Source organism: Phyllostomus discolor, chromosome 2, assembly GCF_004126475.2.
Source record: "Phyllostomus discolor isolate MPI-MPIP mPhyDis1 chromosome 2, mPhyDis1.pri.v3, whole genome shotgun sequence".
NCBI classification, from domain to species: Eukaryota; Metazoa; Chordata; class Mammalia; order Chiroptera; family Phyllostomidae; genus Phyllostomus; species Phyllostomus discolor.
In genome coordinates, this window is record NC_040904.2 from 106,488,003 (window position 1) to 106,505,165 (window position 17,163).

The 17,163-nt window shown below is 43.6% G+C and overlaps 1 pseudogene; it reads right to left on the minus strand.

Annotated features, from left to right (window-relative positions):
• Window positions 1-12,349: 12,349 nt before the first annotated feature.
• Window positions 12,350-13,861, minus strand: LOC114489248 (annotated as a pseudogene).
• Between the last annotated feature and the right edge of the window lie 3,302 nt (window positions 13,862-17,163).

The following is a 17,163-nucleotide window of genomic DNA, read 5'->3' on the forward strand; positions in this document are numbered from 1 at the left end:
GGGGTGGGGGCAATCCACATAATTATGTTGTGGTGCTGTATGTGCAGGAGGGGTCAGAGAGGGAACAATGCTGCTCACTTGACTCTCAGTCACTTCCTCTGCTAACTACAAGCAAATTGGGCCTCCTGGTGCTGATTCCCAGGTGGATGAGTTTGTGTATGTTCTAGGACCCTGTGGGTCTCTCCCACGCTCACCTGTGAGGCTGGGTGTTTTCCCTGCTGCCACAATTCCCACAGATATTTACAGCCAGAGGTTTTGAGGCTTTCTTTTCTCCGTGCTGGAACCCTGGGTTGCGTGGTTTGTCTCCCCAGTTGTTCCTTCCCATTTACCCACATGCAAACGTGAGACTACCGGATCTGCTAGCCACCACCTTGCCTCACATCCTCTCCATCCTGGCTGCACGTCTCTGCTACTCTTGCCAGTCTGAATGAATGTTTCCTCTTTAAGTAGTTATTTGTTAGACTTCCATACGGTTTGATTTTCTGTCAGTTCTGGTTATTTTTTTGTTTTTGAATTTCTTGTTGTCCTTCTTTTGATTGTGCAAGGAAGCAAAGTATATTTACCTACACCTACACAGGAATCCATGTTGATCAGAAATCCCAGCTTTTACCCTTGTCCATGCCCCTGATGGGGGACTCAAATTTTGGGAAAATTTTAGTTTCAGGTAATAGCTAATAAACTTAGTAGTCAATGTATGTAAAAAGCCATTGTTTCAGGAACTGAAGGTGTGATACACCTTGACTCCAGGAGACCATAAGCAGATCCTCGTGTCCCAGGAGGTCTCAAGCAATCAACATGGTATCTGAGCCATTGTGCTCCAGGGTGATACACTCACTGCCCAGGACACAGATAAAGACCAGCACCCTGGACTCAGATGAAAGAATGCTGCAGCTTTCATCTGATTAACTTTTCCCCTGAATTCCAAACCCTTTACCTACACTTTTCTCTTTAGTGCTAACCATTATTGATTATTAGTGTGGTACCTTCAAATTTAATTTTTAATTTAATTTATTTTTTATTGTTTAAATGTAGTTGTCTCCATTTTCACCTTCTGCCCCAACCAGCCCTGCCTCCTCCCCTTGATCCTAACCCCTTTGGCTTTGTCCTTGTGTTCTTTATACACGTTCCTTGATGGCCCTCCCCCATTATCCCCTATTATCCTTCTCCCCCCTCTTCTCTGGTTACTGTCAGATTGTTCTTTATTTAAATGTCTCTGGTTATATTTTGCTTGCTTATTTGTTTTGTTGATTAGGTTCTATTCTATTAACAGGTGAGATCACATGGTATTTCTCTTTCATCACCTGCCTTATTTCACCTAGCATAATGCTCTCCAGTTCCATCCATGCTGTTGCAAAGGGTAGGAGCTCCTTTCTTTCTTCTGTGTAGAATTCCATTATGTAAATGTACCTCAGTTTTTTGATCTACTCATTTACTGATGGTCATTTAAGTTGCTTCCAGTACTTGGCTATTGTAAATTGTGCTGTATGAACATTGGGGTGCATAGGTCCTTTTGAATTGGTGTTTCAGAATCCTTAGGGTATAATCCCAACAGTGGTATTGGTGGGTCAAAAGGCAGTTCCATTTTTAGTTTTCTGAGGAAATTCCAGACTATTTTCCACAGTGGCTGCACCATCTGCATTCCCACTAACAGTGCACTAGGGTTTCCTTTTTTCCACATCCTCTCCAACACTTATTGTTTGTTGATTTGTTTATCATGCCCATTCTGACCCATGTGAAGTGGTATCTTACTGTGGTTTTAATTTGCATCTCTCTGATGGCTAGTGATGTTTTTCTTCTCCTTATAAAAAGGGTTGGAATTTAAGATGGTCTGTTAGGGTACAAACCCACCATTTTCTGAGACTGCTGGACATCTGAATAAAGTACCCATAAAGATTCAATCCCTATCTCTGCTTACTGGGTCTGGTAGATGACAGGCAGCTCAAATGCTGGCTTTTCTAGTTTCATATTCTGGAGACTTCACTCTGGGACAGACTTTGGGACTCTCAGGTAAGTCTGGGTATTTGGCAGGGAGTCCCCCTGGCTGCTCGGACTGGGGGGCCCTCGGGTGTGGATCTGGAGACTTCCTAGCAGCTGCCAGCTGATTTCACTTGGGGACTCTCCTCCTCCAACTCTCAGCACCTCCTGTTGTCCTCACATTTGATTGAATCACTACACATTCTGGTTTAGGATACCGTCCCAGGTTATGACTTAGATGGTCAGGAATTAAAATGTTTCTGGTTTACAGAGCTCTGTCTGGTAAAAAGGTGTCTTCTGATTTTGTAACATTACAAAGTTCTGTCTGGTAGAATGGGGGAAAAGTCTTCATTCTTGGAAACAGAACTTTGGGATGTTTTGGCTGATTGATTGACCTGTGCTTGTAAACCTGTTACTAAAAAGAAAGTGGTTTTTATTGTAATACTGTTTGGCTTATGTATTGTATAATCTAGACTCAGGAGAATGCTGGCTGCTGAAGGGGTCTGTAAATTACTGCATTGTACTATAACTAGAGTTATTGTTTTGTCAAAGATTGGGGAAGTGGGACAAAATGCTTTACCTAGAAATTTTCATGAGTTTACATAATCAGGATGAGCATTCCCAGGGTCCCTTCAGCCCTGGTGGGATCTTCCTCCTTACTTGACTGAGGGAACTGGGAACAGTGAGCCTGAACTGCTCTTGCCATCTGGAACCCACCAGGGAACCAAGTTCGGTGGAGGAAAAGGCCCCACCAGGGAAGAGCAATACCCTTTGCAAAAACTTCCAGTGGGACTACGGCCAAAGAGCCAACCTGCTGGATATTATAGGCACATGCTTCATTTTCTACATCAGATCTGTTAAACTGGAAAAACTCTGAAAGGACAGAGTATATCCCTTTAAAATGGACAAAGGAAAGCAGGTACCAAGCCATTCTTCTCAACAATCCCAATGGCTCCCTCAAAACTGACCATCCTCAAAAAGAGGGAGACTGGACTCTATATGCAGATAGAAACAGTTATATGGACAAAAGAAACAGGAAGGCTGGGTATGCAGATATGATTTTTGAGGGAATAGTAGAGGTCAAGGCTTTGCTGCCGGGAACCTCTGCTCAGAAAGCTGGACTGATTGATTGCATTGATGAGGACTCTGGAATTGTTGCACACAAAAAAAGCAAATATGTACACTGACTCAAGGTAAGATTTCATAATTTTGCAATCACATGGTTCCATCTGGAAGAGAAAAGAACCATTAACTTCCAATAAAAAGGAGATTAAGCATGCAGCAAAAATTTAAAAATTATTAGAAGCTGTTCAGGTACCTTTACAGGTGGCAGTTATGCACTGCCCAGGGCATCATAATGAAGGCACTGAAGTGGCTAGAGGAAACAATCTAGCTGGTGGAGCAGCGAAAGTGGTTGGTAAAGGAATGTTTATAATGCCTTTGGTACCTGCTTTAGACTTGTCACAATTTGACCCTGAATATTTGACTGTAGACTTAGAGAAAGCTGAGAGCTGGGGTTCTGATGAAGGAGCTAATAGTGGATGGAGAAAGAATAAGAAAGAAGTTATACTGCTTCCTGAACATTTATTACAGCCAGTCATGAGCATTTGCATGAGGCCACTCACTATGTAAGGGAGTCATTAACCATGTATATTAAACTGTGGCTCACAGGTCCTGAAATTTCTAAGGCCATACAAAAAGCTATTGTTAGATGTGTTGTGTGCCAGGAGAAAAACTCCTGTGCCAGGAGACAGATCCCCATGAAAAGAAAGAAGGGAAACAACACCAAGGACAATGCCCATTTGAAGACTGGCAAATAGACTTTACTCAAATGCCAAGGGTCCAAGGATGGAAATATTTGTTAGTCTCTGTTGACACCTTTTCAGGATGGGTAGAACCTATCCTATAAGAATGGAGAAATCCTCAAGGTAGTGAAAGTCCTACTGAAGGAAATAATCCCTCACTTTGGTCTGCATGATAGTATCCAGAGCAACAATGGACCTGCTTTTGTTTGAGAAACTACACAGAAGGTTAGTAAATTTTTAGGAATTAAGTGGAGGCTCCACACAGCATGGAGACCTCAGGCTTCTTTACCTAGAGAAGATGAATCACACCTTAAAGAAAAATATAGTCAAGCTGTGCCAAGAAACTGTTCTCCATTGGGATCAAGCTTTACCTATTGCCCTGCTCAGGATAAGGGTGGTTCCTCAAAGTAGATTCAGTTGAGTCCTTCTGAAATTGTGTACAGCCAACCATTTCAGGCTATGATTGGGGTGGGAGATATGTATCAAGAAGTGAAGGTGAAGAAAATATACAACATTTAAATAAGACTTTGGCTGTATTAATGATCTTGCTTGTATTAGAAACTTCTCCCCTATAGGTTGGCTTCATTCCTTTGAGCCTGGAGTTATGGTGCTACTCAAGACTTGGAGGACAGGATCTCCAGAGAACCAACTAGAAGAAAAGTGGACTGAACCTTGGGATGTACTCCTCACCAACCTCCACTGTGGTGAAGTTGGCAGAAATAAACCCTTGGATTCATCGTACCACAGTAGAGAAAGCACTGGAGGAGCAATAAACTGCTGAACCTCAAGAAGACCTTAAAGTCATCTTTTGAGAACAATGACTTATATTCTTTTCTTTAATTTTGTTTAAACCCATGTTATAGGGAACTTGTTCCTTTCAAATGGGATAAAAATATCCGGCCAAGATGGAGGTGTAGGAAGATATGCTTTACTTCCTCGAACAACCAAAAGAAGGATAACAACCAATTTAAAAACAAAAGTCAACCAGAACTGCCAGAAAATCGAACTGTACAGAAGTCTGACAACCAAGAAATTGTAAAAACATTCATCCAGACTAGTAGGAGCAGAGATGGGGAGCCAAGGTGGTGAGGACGCAAGACAAGGTGGTGGCTGGCAAGCCAGTGGCTGGCAGACTGGAATATCCCACATTCACATGCAGATAAATTAGGAGGAACAACTAGGGAGTGAGACAGGCCATCCAACCTGGGGTTCCAGTGTGGGAAACTAAAGTCTCAAAGCTCTGGCTGTAAACACCTGTGGGGGTTGGGCAGCTGGAGAAACTCCCAGTCTCATAAGAGAGTCCATTGGAAAGGCCCACAGGATCATAGAATGTACACAAGCCCACCCACCTGGGAATTAGCACCTGAAAAGGCACAATCCACTTGTGGGAAGTGAGGGAAGTAAATGAAAGCTGGGCAAGAGTAAACCAAATGGCATTGTACCCTCTTGGACCCCTCCCCCCCATACAGCACCACAACACAGCAACATCAGTTGCCCTCCCTGGTGAATAGCTAAGGCTCTGCCCCTTACAACATAACAGGTGAATGGAGACAAAGAAGTATGGTCCGAATGAAAGAAGATATCAAAACTCCAAAAACAGAACTAAGCAACAAGGAGATAGACAAACTATCAGATGCAGAGTTCAAAACACTGGTAATCAGGACGCTCACAGAAATGGTTGAGTATTGTCCCAAAATAGAAGAAAAATATGAAGGCTATGCAAAGTGAAATAAAGGAAAATATACAGGAAACCAACAGTGATGGGAAGAAAACTGGGACTCAAATCAATGGTTTGGACCAGAAGGAAGAAATAAACATTTGACCAGAACAGTATGAGGAGAAAAGAATTAAAAAAAAAAAAAGAGGAGAGGCTTAGGAATTTCCAGGACATCTTTAAATGTTCCAATATCTGAATAGCAGGTACACTAGAAAGAGAAGAGGAAGAGCAAGAAATTGAAAACTTATTTGAAAAAATAATGAGGGAAAACTTCTCAATCTGGTGAAGGAGCTAGACATGCGAGTTCTGGAAGCTCAGAGAGTCCCAAAGTAGTTGGACCCAAAGAAGCACACACCAAGGCACATCATAATTGCATTACCCAAGATTAAAGGTAAGGAGAGAATCTTAAAAGCAGGAGGAAAAAAGGAGACATTTATCTACAAAGCAGTGCCCATAAGACTGTCAGCTGATTTCTTGAAAGAAATCTTGCAGGCAAGAAGGGGCTGGAAAGAAGTATTCCAAGTCATGAAAGGCAAGGACCTGCATCCAAGATGACTCTATCCAGCAAAGCTATCATTTAGAACAGAAGGGCAGGTAAAGTGCTTCCCAGATACGGTCAAATTGAAGGAGTTTGTCATCACCATGCCCTTATTATATGAAATGTTAAAGGGTCTCCTCTGAGAAAAAGATCACAACTATAAACAGAAAAATGACAATAAACTATCAACAACTGAACCTTAAAAACAAAACCAGACTAAGCAAACAACTAGAATAGGAAGAGAATAACAGAAATGGAGATCACCTGGAAGGTTATCAGTGGGGAGGGGAGGTGGGAGAATGGGAGAAAAGGTACAGGAAATAAGAATCATAAATGGTAGGTAGAAAATACACAGGGGGAGGTTAAGAATAGTATAGGAAATGGAGAAGCCAAAGAACTTATGTGTACAACCCATGGACCTGAACTAAGGGGGAGAATGGTTGAAGGAAGGGGTGCAGGGGGGGAGTGGAATAAAGGGGAGAAAGAAAATGGACAACTGTAACAACATAAGCAATAAAAGATACTTAAAAATATTTGGATATATTTAGCAAAAATGTAGTAAACATCTCTGAATTGTGTCTTGCAGGAGGAACTTAATGTTGAACAAACTTTCACTACATGTCTTATAGGTGTTTGTACTCCCCTGGAAAGCCTTTGAAATTATACTTTGTTTAAGCATATCAGTAAGAAAATAACCTACTCTGATATTTATAATTGGGAACCTGTCATAACTCTAAAGGGTAGGGAAATGTTTTCCTTAAAAGTCACTAATGTAGCCCTGGCTGGAGAGTGTACAACTTTTGTCAATTGTGCTAAAAACTACTTTTTGATTTATTATAGCTTGTTGTTACACACAAGGTGCCCCCTTATGTGGATCTGCAATTAAATGTGTCCCTAAGCCCCCATCAGAAGGGCTAATGCTAAGATATGCTCAACAACAAAATGAGTACTTCCAATGAAACTGATCTCTTAGAAATAAGATAGTTTAAACTAACAGTGGGGGGATGATGGGGGACTCAAATTTTGGGAAAACTTTAGTTTCAGGTAATAGCTAATAAAGCTTAGTAATCAATATATGTAAAAAGCCATTGTTTCAGGAACTGGAGGTGTGACCCACGCTGACTCCAGGAGACCGTGAGCAATCTTTGTGCTTCAGGAAAACTGCAAGCAGTCAAGACAGTACCTGAGCCATTGTGCTCCAGGGTGACACACCCACTGCCCAGGACACAGATAAAGACCACCCCCAGGACAGAGATGAAAGAATGCTGCAGCTTTCATCTGATTAACTTTTCCCCTGAATTCCAAGCCCCTTACCTACACTTTCTTCTCCTTATAAAAAGGGTCAGAATTTAAGACGGTCCATTAGTGTACAAACTTGCTGTCTTCTCAGATCACCAACCATCTGAATGAAGCGTCCATAGAAATTCAATCCCTGTCACTGCTTATTGGATCTGGTAGTGACAGGCAGCACCAATGCTGGCTTTTTGGGTTTCATCCCCACGAGACTCCTGGGTCAGGAGGCCATTCTCTCATCCTGTGGAAGTGTGGTAAGCACTTAGACAGGAGCAGAGGAAGGACAATGGGCCAGGTACAGAAGGTCACCAGGACAGAAAGCCCTAGGTGCCTAGCAATGGGCAAAACTAGGAAAAGAAGGACCTTGCCCCCAGGGTAACTGTCCCTTAGCTTGCATATCACAAGTCATGCCATTTAGACCCCCTGACCTTTCATATCACTGGTCATGAGGTTTGGACCCTCCCCTGACCTTTCCTCCTGTGGCATGTTGCTAGCTAGCTAGCTACGTGGTAGACCCCCCTGAAGGATCAATAAGGGGCCCATGAGTGGCCTCCCATGAGGGTCCTTGCACACCACTCCTTTAAGCATTAGCCCCTAGGATTAAAATCTAGGCCTCAGTTGTGTTTCAGCTCCAGGCCCAGAAAGGCAGCAAAACCAGACAGGCAGTGCCATGGCTGTCATCAGGGCCAGCTGCACTGACTAATGACTCCTGCCCTGGTGCGGAACAATCAGTAGAAACCAAGGCTCTGAAAGGACACAGTTGGAAATCTGATCAATATTGTGTTGGGACTCCCCCACCCCCAACACACACACACTGCCAGGACCCAGAAAGTGTCTCCACAGAGCATGCCCTTGCATTTCCCCACTGCCTTCCCCCAGGCACTTTCCTTCCCTGTGTTTCTCCTAAGCTTCAACCGCCCCTCTTTGCCTCTCTCTGTAAGTTTTCATGAGCCCATTTCTTCAACCACTCATTACTTCTACCTCTGTGACTCTATAAATAAACTTTCTCTCCTAGTTTAAATCTTGGGTCTGAATTCTTTCCTAGCCAGAACTCAAGTACCCAGGTTGTGGAACCGAGGTCCAAGGCTGGGGGCGTTTTCTGTGCCCGAATGCACCCGCAAGGCCGGAAGTGGGGATAACGTGGGCCTATCTGCCCCCACAGGCTTCCTGCTCATCACTTGGCCGGGTCTTGTGGTTTCATCCTCACAGGGACCCTGGGAAGTGGCATTATAATCCCATTTTATAGATGGGGAAAGCAAAGTTCTAAAACCAGCCAAGAACGCCAGCCCGTAGCAGGAAAGGATTCAAGTCTCGGTCTCCGCACGGGTCGCGATCTCGCGTTCGGGTGTGGGGAAAGTTGCCTGCGAGGATGCGGGGGTCCGTAGCTGCCCTGCCTGCCTCCCCAGTTCTAGCACCTGCTGGTCTCTCGGCAGCTAACGAAGGTAGGAATGGAAACAATTGCCGACCCCCCTGCTTTCCGCCCACCCCTCCCACCCGCCTTGAACTCCAGCTACTCTTCCCGAGCTGCTCCGGCCCACTCACCCGCGCGCTGCTCTGGGCTGCACCTGCGATGCTGGTGGCGTCGGGCCAGGAGCCGCCGGGACCAGAGGGCCAGAGAGGGGCGGCGTGTCCTCCACGCGGTGGCCTTTCTGCAGGGTCCAGGGAATCCGGAACACTGCGCAGAGCGCCAGGAGGAGACGGCTGCAGACCGGCGAGCCAGCCGGTGGGCGGGGCAGCCCACTGCGTCCCGGCGGGCTGCGGCCACTGCAGGGGAGGGTACGGAGGGTCTCGTGTCCCACCGGGCGGTGACCGATCCCTTCCCTCTCTGCATTCCAGCTTATTCCCTTAGCGGTCCCCTCCTTGGCGAGCCACGGCTGGTGAGCTGCCTTTTAAGCACCATGGATAATTAAACAATCTAGGCCACACTTCTTGTGTCATTCAGAACAAAAATTTTCAGTCCTTTTTGGGTGGGGATTTGGTAAAGCTCAGACGATCTGCTTCACTGAGCGAAGAAGGTCGTGGAGGGGCTGGAGGCGCCGGCGAGCCTCTCTGCAGGCCTGGTCTGGCGAGCGGAGCCGCAGAGGCAGGTTCTGTTACACCACAGCAGCTGCCGGCGGCCGCCGCACCTTTGGTGCTGGAAAGAGCTTCCCTGCTGCATTACAAGCGGAGGACAGGTGACCGGCCCAAGGTTGCCTGACAGGCGGGGCTGTGTGCACCACAGCCCAGGCTCTGTTCTTCGACGCCCGGCCCTAGCAGGCGGCAGGACGCTCCCAGGAGCGCAGGACGCAGAGCTGCACCCGCCGCTTCTGGTGCTGGTCCCTCGGCCGCAGGAACGGACCGCACCCCCCCCCCCACGCCCCACCCCTGCCCCCCTTGCTGGAGAAGCCTCCCGGGTCACAGTGGGTCCGTGCCCTCGTCTGGTTGCTGCTGGACGGAATGTGGTGGCCCGCCAACTGACCCTACCCCCTGGCGGGGGAATATTTCCCTGATCCTCTCTGTGAGGCTGAAGTGCGCAGAGAACCGAGCCGCCGCCCCCCCCCCCCCCGCCCTCCTCTCCCCCAAAACAAATCAATGGTTTTTGGTCTTTGGCTTTTTGGAGGGTCTTGAGCAGAATCCCTTCACCTATCTTCTCCTTTATGCTTCACAGCAGCCCCCACCAAAAAAAAAATACTACTTCATCAAGGTATTACTTACATAGAGCAAATAGCATAAATTTTAAGTACCGCGTAGTTTTCTGACTTGACAAGTGGAAGCACCGGGCTAACTACAGTCCAATTCAAGATGTAAAATGCTTTTATTACCCCCAAAAGTTCACTTCTGCCCCTTTGCAGTTAGTCCTTCATCCTCCCTCGTCCCTAGCTTCAGACAACCGCTCATCTGATTTTATCACTATGCTTTGTCTTCCCCGAAATTTCATATACATAGAACCGTACAGGGTGTGGTCTTTTGTGCCTGGCTTCTTTCACTTCGCACAATGCCTTTGAGAGTCCACATAGTTGTGTGTACCATTATCATTGGTGGGCAGTGTGTGTATACCACAAGCTATTTATCCATCTGCATGTTAGCAGGGATTGGGGGGAGGCCCAGCTATACTCTTGGGGAGGTGTTTTCTCAGGACCCCAGAGAAAGACATTTGGGTTGTTCCTGGTTTTGAGATGGTGAATAAAACTGCCTTGAACATCCTTATAAAGTCTTTGTGTGGATGTATGTTTCCATTTCACCTGTAGGGTAAAATAACTACAAGTGAATAGGATGGCTTGTTGTATGGTGTTTCAACTTCATAAGAAGCTCTCAGGTGGTTTTTACAGTGGTTATACTATTTTATATTAACCACAGCAATGCATGGAAGTCCACTGCAGTCTGTGGTTTGTCTTCTTATTTTCTTAGTGGTGAAAAACCAAAGTTTCTAATTGTGACCCTGTTCAATTTATCGAAATTTTTTGATGGTTCATGCTTTTTGTTCTAAGAAATCTTTGCCTAACTTAAGGTGAGGTCACAAGATTTTCTCCTAAAATTGCTATTTTTAGCTTTTTGTATAGGTCCATGATACATTTTAAAAGTGTTTACCAGTTTATTATAAGGAATATTATAAAGGATATAGAGTAACAGCCACATGAAGAGGTACATAAGGCAGGGTCTGCAAGTGCTGAGATCTCAGGAGCCTCAATTTCCAAGGGTTTGGGGCACACCATCCTCCTTGTATGAGGGCTGTTTGCTAACCCAGAAGCTCTCTGAACCCTGGTTTGTTTGTTTGTTTGTTTTTTGTCTATGATACATTCAAATTAATTTTTATGTATGGTGTGAGGTAAGGATCATTTTCCCCCACATAGATATCCAATTTTCCAGCACAATCTGTTGAAAAGACTCTTTTCCACTTTGAATTACTTTTGTAAAAAATCAGCTGTGGTTAGTCCTGTGCTAAAGATAAGCAGGAGTGGCTCTGAGCACTGAAAGAAAGGGCACCTAATCGAGCCAGGTGTGGTCCAGGAAGGCTTCCTGGGGGGGTGATAAAGGATTCCAGGCAGAGGGCCTGTTAGTAGTTTAGTAGTTAGTTGCAGTGTTGCTGTGGATTAAATTGTGTGGGTGTGGTGGTGGGGGTGGGCATCATAAAGATAGAAGTAGGCAGGAGCCAGATTGGAGTGGGGTGGGGCCTTGTGCATCTTGTTAAGGAGTGTGCACTTTATCCTGCGAGACATGAGGGGGTCACTGGACTGCTTTAAGCAAGGGAATGATGTAGTCAGATTTGCATTTCAGAATGTTTGCTCTGGCTACAGAAGGAGGATTGGAGGAGGTCAGACTGAAGACAGGCAGATCAGTAAGGAGGGTGTTGCAGTAGCGTAAATGAGAGCACATGTACTTTATTACATGTTGCAAAACTGGATAAATCACCTTTGGGTTTTAATTTTTTTTGTAATACTGACCATAGAAAACATTTTAAAACGATCTTCAAAGCTATCTGCTATTTAAACAAAATGTTTTTAAAAATATAATGTTGCCCTGGCTGGCATAGCTCAGTGGATTGAGCTCGGGCTGCGAACCAAAGTGTCGCAGGTTCGATTCCCAGTCAGGGTACATGCCTGAGTTGCAGGCCATGACCCCCAGCAACCACACATCGATGTTTCTCTCTATCTCCCTCCCTTTCCTCTCTAAAAATAAATAAATAAAATCTTAAAAAAAGTATAATGTTTAATGTTGTTAAACATTATCATATTAACTCACTGAGTTCTCTTTCAGAAGTTGAAGGCTAGGGGGTTTAAGAAAAAAAAGAAAGAATCTATATATAATTTCAATAATTTACACTTTTATAAAACACACCAAATACTTGATCCTCAGAAAAAAAGCTACATACTCCATATTAATATCCAGTTTAAAGCACCTTTTAAATCAAGAGAAGAAATTAAGGATTTCCCCTTCTGTGTTTAAGGTATACATTTTCTTTAACAACTAGAGAGCTTTCAGAGCATATGTGTCATTCTTTCATCACAACAATAATGGGTTTGAATTCTCAGCTTATTCTAAGTTCATTATTTTATCTGTGCAGTGTGTTTGAAATCATTGTAAACTTCTGTTTCAGGAGCTCTCCTTCTTGTGTTAGAAAGTTTTCAATAGCCCTGGCTGGTGTTGCTCAGTGGATTGAGCGTGGGCCTATGAACCAAAGGGGCACATGCCTGGGTTGCAGGCCAAGTCTCTAGTAGGAGGAGCGCAAGAGGCAACTACACATTGCTGTTTCTCTCTTTCTCCCTCCTTTCTCCTCTCTCTAAAAATGGATGACTAAATCTTAAATTAAAAAAAAAAGACTAAAATGAAAGAACAGATCAAAGGTCCAGAAAAAATACAACTGAGTGATGAAGAGATAACCAACCCATCAGATGCACAGTTCAAAACACTGGTAATCAGGATGCTCATAGAATTGGTTGAATAGGGTCACATATTAGAGGAAAAAATGAAGGCTATAAAAAGTGAAATAAAGGGAAATGAACAGGGAACCAACAGTGATGGGAAGGAAACTGGGATTCAAATAAATGGTTTGGACCAGAAAGAAATCTTCAACCAGAACAGAATGAAGAAACAAGAATTCAAAAAAACAAGGAGAGGCTCAGGAATATCTGGGACAAGTTTAAACATTCCAACGTCTAAATCATAAGAATGCCAGAAGGTGAAGAGGAAGAGCAAGAAATTGAAAACTTATTTGAACAAATAATGAAGGAGAACTTCCCCAATCTGGCAAAGGAAATAGAATTTCAGAAAGTCCAGGAAACTCAGAGAGTCCCAAAGTAGTTGGACCCAAGGAAGCACACACCAAATCATATCATAATTATATTAGCCAAGATTAAAGATAAGGAGAGAATCTTAAAAGTAGCAAGAAAAAAGGAGACAGTTATCTACAAAGGAATTCCCATAAGACTATCAGCTGATTTCTCAAAAGAAACCTTGCAGGCAAGAAGGGGCTGAAAAGAAGTATTCCAAGTCATGACAGGCAAGGACCTACATCTAAGACTCCTCTATCCAGCAAAGCTATCATTTAGAATGGAAGGGCAGATAAAGTGCTTCCCAGATAAGGTCAAGTTAAAGGAGTTCATCATCACCAAGCCCTTATTATATGAAATGTTAAAGGGACTTATCTAAGAAAAAGAAGATAAAAAATATGAACAGTAAAATGACAATAAACTCACAACTATTAACAACTGAACCTAAACAAAAACAAAAATGAAACAAAAAAGCATATTAAGAGTATTGACATATCAAGAGTATTGGCTTCTTTGAAGGGTCCATCTATCTTGTCAATATCAGATGCATCTACTGCTCTCTCACTTAATATTTTTGCATATGTAGACAATATTAGATTAATATTCTTGCTCATATCATTCAAATCTTTCTCCAGCCTTCATCTTTATAAAATAGGCCAGAGATTTCAGAGAAAGAGGAATCTGATTTTCCAAGAGTGGACAGTTGTGAATTATCTGTCATTTGAAGCTATAGCTCTCTTGGTCTCTTGCAATTACTAGCATTAGGTTTTGCAAATTGACATGCCATTATATGCTGGAGTCAAGAGTACATGGCATTGTTAGGGCCACTCCTTGTCAGCAAATGCACAAGAATCCTTTTTTTACCTTTGCTTTTTCTATCACGTTTAGTTAATGAATTCAGTAGGTAGCAACCACTGGATGTGGTGACTGGAGTGAGGCTGGGACAGATGTTCTGCAGGGGAGAGGCACCCTTCAGACATGCCAGCCTGCACCCCACTCCCAGAGGCCCTGATTCAGGAGGCCAGGGGTGAGGCCTAGGGCCCTATGGTTTAAAACCTCCACCATGGACTTGGAGGTGCAGACAGTACTGAGGCCTCCTGGTGCAGGCTGATGGCAGGTGTTGCACTTGGACAATTGGGTAGATGATGGTTCCAGTCCCTAGATTGGGAATATTGGAGGTGGAGTAAACCTGGGGGAAGGTGAGTTTGGTTTTGGTTATCTGGTACTTTGGAGATGTCCATGAGGGTTTGCAGAAGACAGTTGAATGTGTGGGTTTGAACCTCAGAAAAGAGGTCTTGATTCGAAAAACAGTCTGGTTGGTCATCAGCACATAGAATAGGAGCTCTTAATCTGGGGTCTGTGCACCCAAGAAATTACATGGATAATTTTGTGGGTATGCATATATTGGGATATATTTTTCCTGGGGTGAATTGAGGTTTCTAATTTTAAAAGAGTCCATGATCCTACAAAGGCTAAAGACAATGGTGAATCCATAGGAACACTGTGTGGTGTGGAGAGACAAGATTCATTTCCCTACTCCAGCCCCTCTCTCAGGCTCCCTGGCCTCTGGGATCTTCACCTCTCTAGTTGCCAGGATAATGCTTTGTTTCCCTTCAGTTACCTTGTGCATAATTGAAGTCTTTCCTGCTTTAATTTGCATCTTTTAAAAAATTATATAACCTGCCCTGGCCAGTGTGCCTCAGTTGATTGAGCACCAGCTTGTGAACCAAAGAGTTGCTGGTTTGATTCCCAGTCAGGGCACATGCAGGGGTTGCAGGATAGGTCTCCAGTAGGGGGTGTGCGAGAGTCAACTATATACTGATGTTTCTTTCCCTCTCTGTCTCCCTCTCTTCCTCTTTCTAAAAATAAATAATAAATAAAAAAATCTAATAATAAAAAATAAATAAAAAATCTTAAAAAATATATACAGTGACCCCTCATCTATGGCGGGAGTTACGTTCCAGAGACCCCTGCGATAGATGAAAATCCACAAAGTAGCGGTGTTATATTTATTTTATTATTTACATATATTTTGAAGCTTTATAAACCCTTCCCACTCTCTTATTAACCTTTCCCACTCTCTTATAAACACTTCATATGCTCTTAAATGCTTTCCCCACTCTTAAACCTATGTAATTTTAACAACATATAAAATTCTATATAGGTACAGTATATTGCAAAATCCCACAATATAGCGAAAACTCTGTGATACAGAATTAGATATACTTTTTTAAAAAAAACTCTTGGTACAGTGAAGCTGCAATAAGTGAACTGCAATATAGCAAGAGACGACTGTATATAATCTTTATTATATTTTTTCCATTACCATTTAGTCCCCTTATACTCCCTCCCCCCTTAATCTGCATCTTTAATCAAAGTAATATATGTGTACAATATAAAAAGCTCGGATATGTACTCAAAGCTCACATGAGAAACAGCAGCCTAGTATGAAAGCCTTTCCTAAGCCTGAGATGTAATCAAGTAACCCGGGGTCAGGACCCAAGATCCCTTCTTCCTATCCTCAAGTCACCTTCTCTTCCTTTGTCCCCCTTAATCTTTCATCTTTCTCCTTCCCATTGTTACCATCTTTAATCAGGACTACACTGTGTAGGAAACTGGAAGACAGGTGCAGAGTCTATGACAGAACCATCTTCATCTCCTCTTTTCTCAGGTCACGACCCACATGCAATGGGACAAACTTTTCACGTTGTACATGCTCAAGAGCTGCTGATGTCCTGGTGGCTCAGATCTAACTCACAAGTTACAGGTTAGTGGTAGCAGCAGGATTTCCCATCTCATCCAGGGCCTGGAGGGGGCTGGGATGCGGAGTCAGTGCTCAGGGAATGACCTGACTGCCACCATGTAGATGTGTGACCCTGAACAGGCTGATTTCCTTCTCTGTGCTCAGCTTCCCCAACTGTAAAATGATGCTGAACTCCAGAAAGCTTCACAGCTCTAGTGTCCTGGAGGGAAGTCACCTGAGATAATCCCAGCCCTTTCAGGCTGAGATGGCTCTGATGGTGTCCCAAGGGCTGGCCATTGCAGTACCCTCCTGATTCATTGCACCCAGATTGGGGGCCTTCGGAGGTGGGGGGCATCCTGCCTGCTTTGCCATTTCCTCAGCCTTCCTATCAAGACAGCTTCTTCTCTTGGCTCCTGTCTCATGGGATGGGAGGAAATAGCTGTGGCATCACAGGAGGAGTGTTTGGACATTGCCATTTGTATACGTCATTTGACTCAAAGAACACTTTACCCTTGAAGAAGATTTAAATTAAAACACTGAATCCAAATTACATAAATGCTGATTAATTTTTGGACTGAGAATTTTTCAGAGTGAACTTCACTAAGTTGACAATTAATGATCAATGTCTTTGAAGCGTATGGTATTGTTCTTCATTTTTATATTTTTTCTTTTCTTCTATTAGTTTTATGTTTTTATTATATTATAATAGCATAGAAAATGCTATTACAGTCATCCCAATTTTTCCCCCTTGGTCCCCCTCCCCTCAGCACCCCTACTCCCTCAGGCAATTGTTCATCCCCTATCACTGTTCATATCCATGGGTTATGCATATAAGTTCTTTGGCTACTCCATTTCCTATACTGTACTTTACATCCCCATGGTTATTCTGTAGCTACCTATTTGTACTTCTTTTTTTTTAAAAATATTTTATTTATTTATTTTTAGAGAGAGGGGAAGGGAGGGAGAAAGAGGGGGAGAAACATCAATATGTGGTTGCCTTTCGAGCACCCCCTGATGGGGTCCTGGCCCACAACCCAGGCGTGTGCCCTGACTGGGAATCGAACCAGCGACACTTTGGTTCATAGGTCTGTACTCAATCCACTGAGCCACACCAGCCAGGGCTATTTGTACTTCTTAATCCCCTCACCTCTTCACTCATTCTCCCACACCCCACTCCCATCTGGCAACCATCAAAACACTCTCTGTATCCATGATTCTGTCTCTGTTCTTGTTTGCTTACCTTGTTTTCTAGATTCAACTGTTGACAGGTGTGAATTTATTGCCATTGTTCATAGTTTTGATCTTCTTTTCTTAAATAAGTTCCTTTACTATTTCATATAATAATG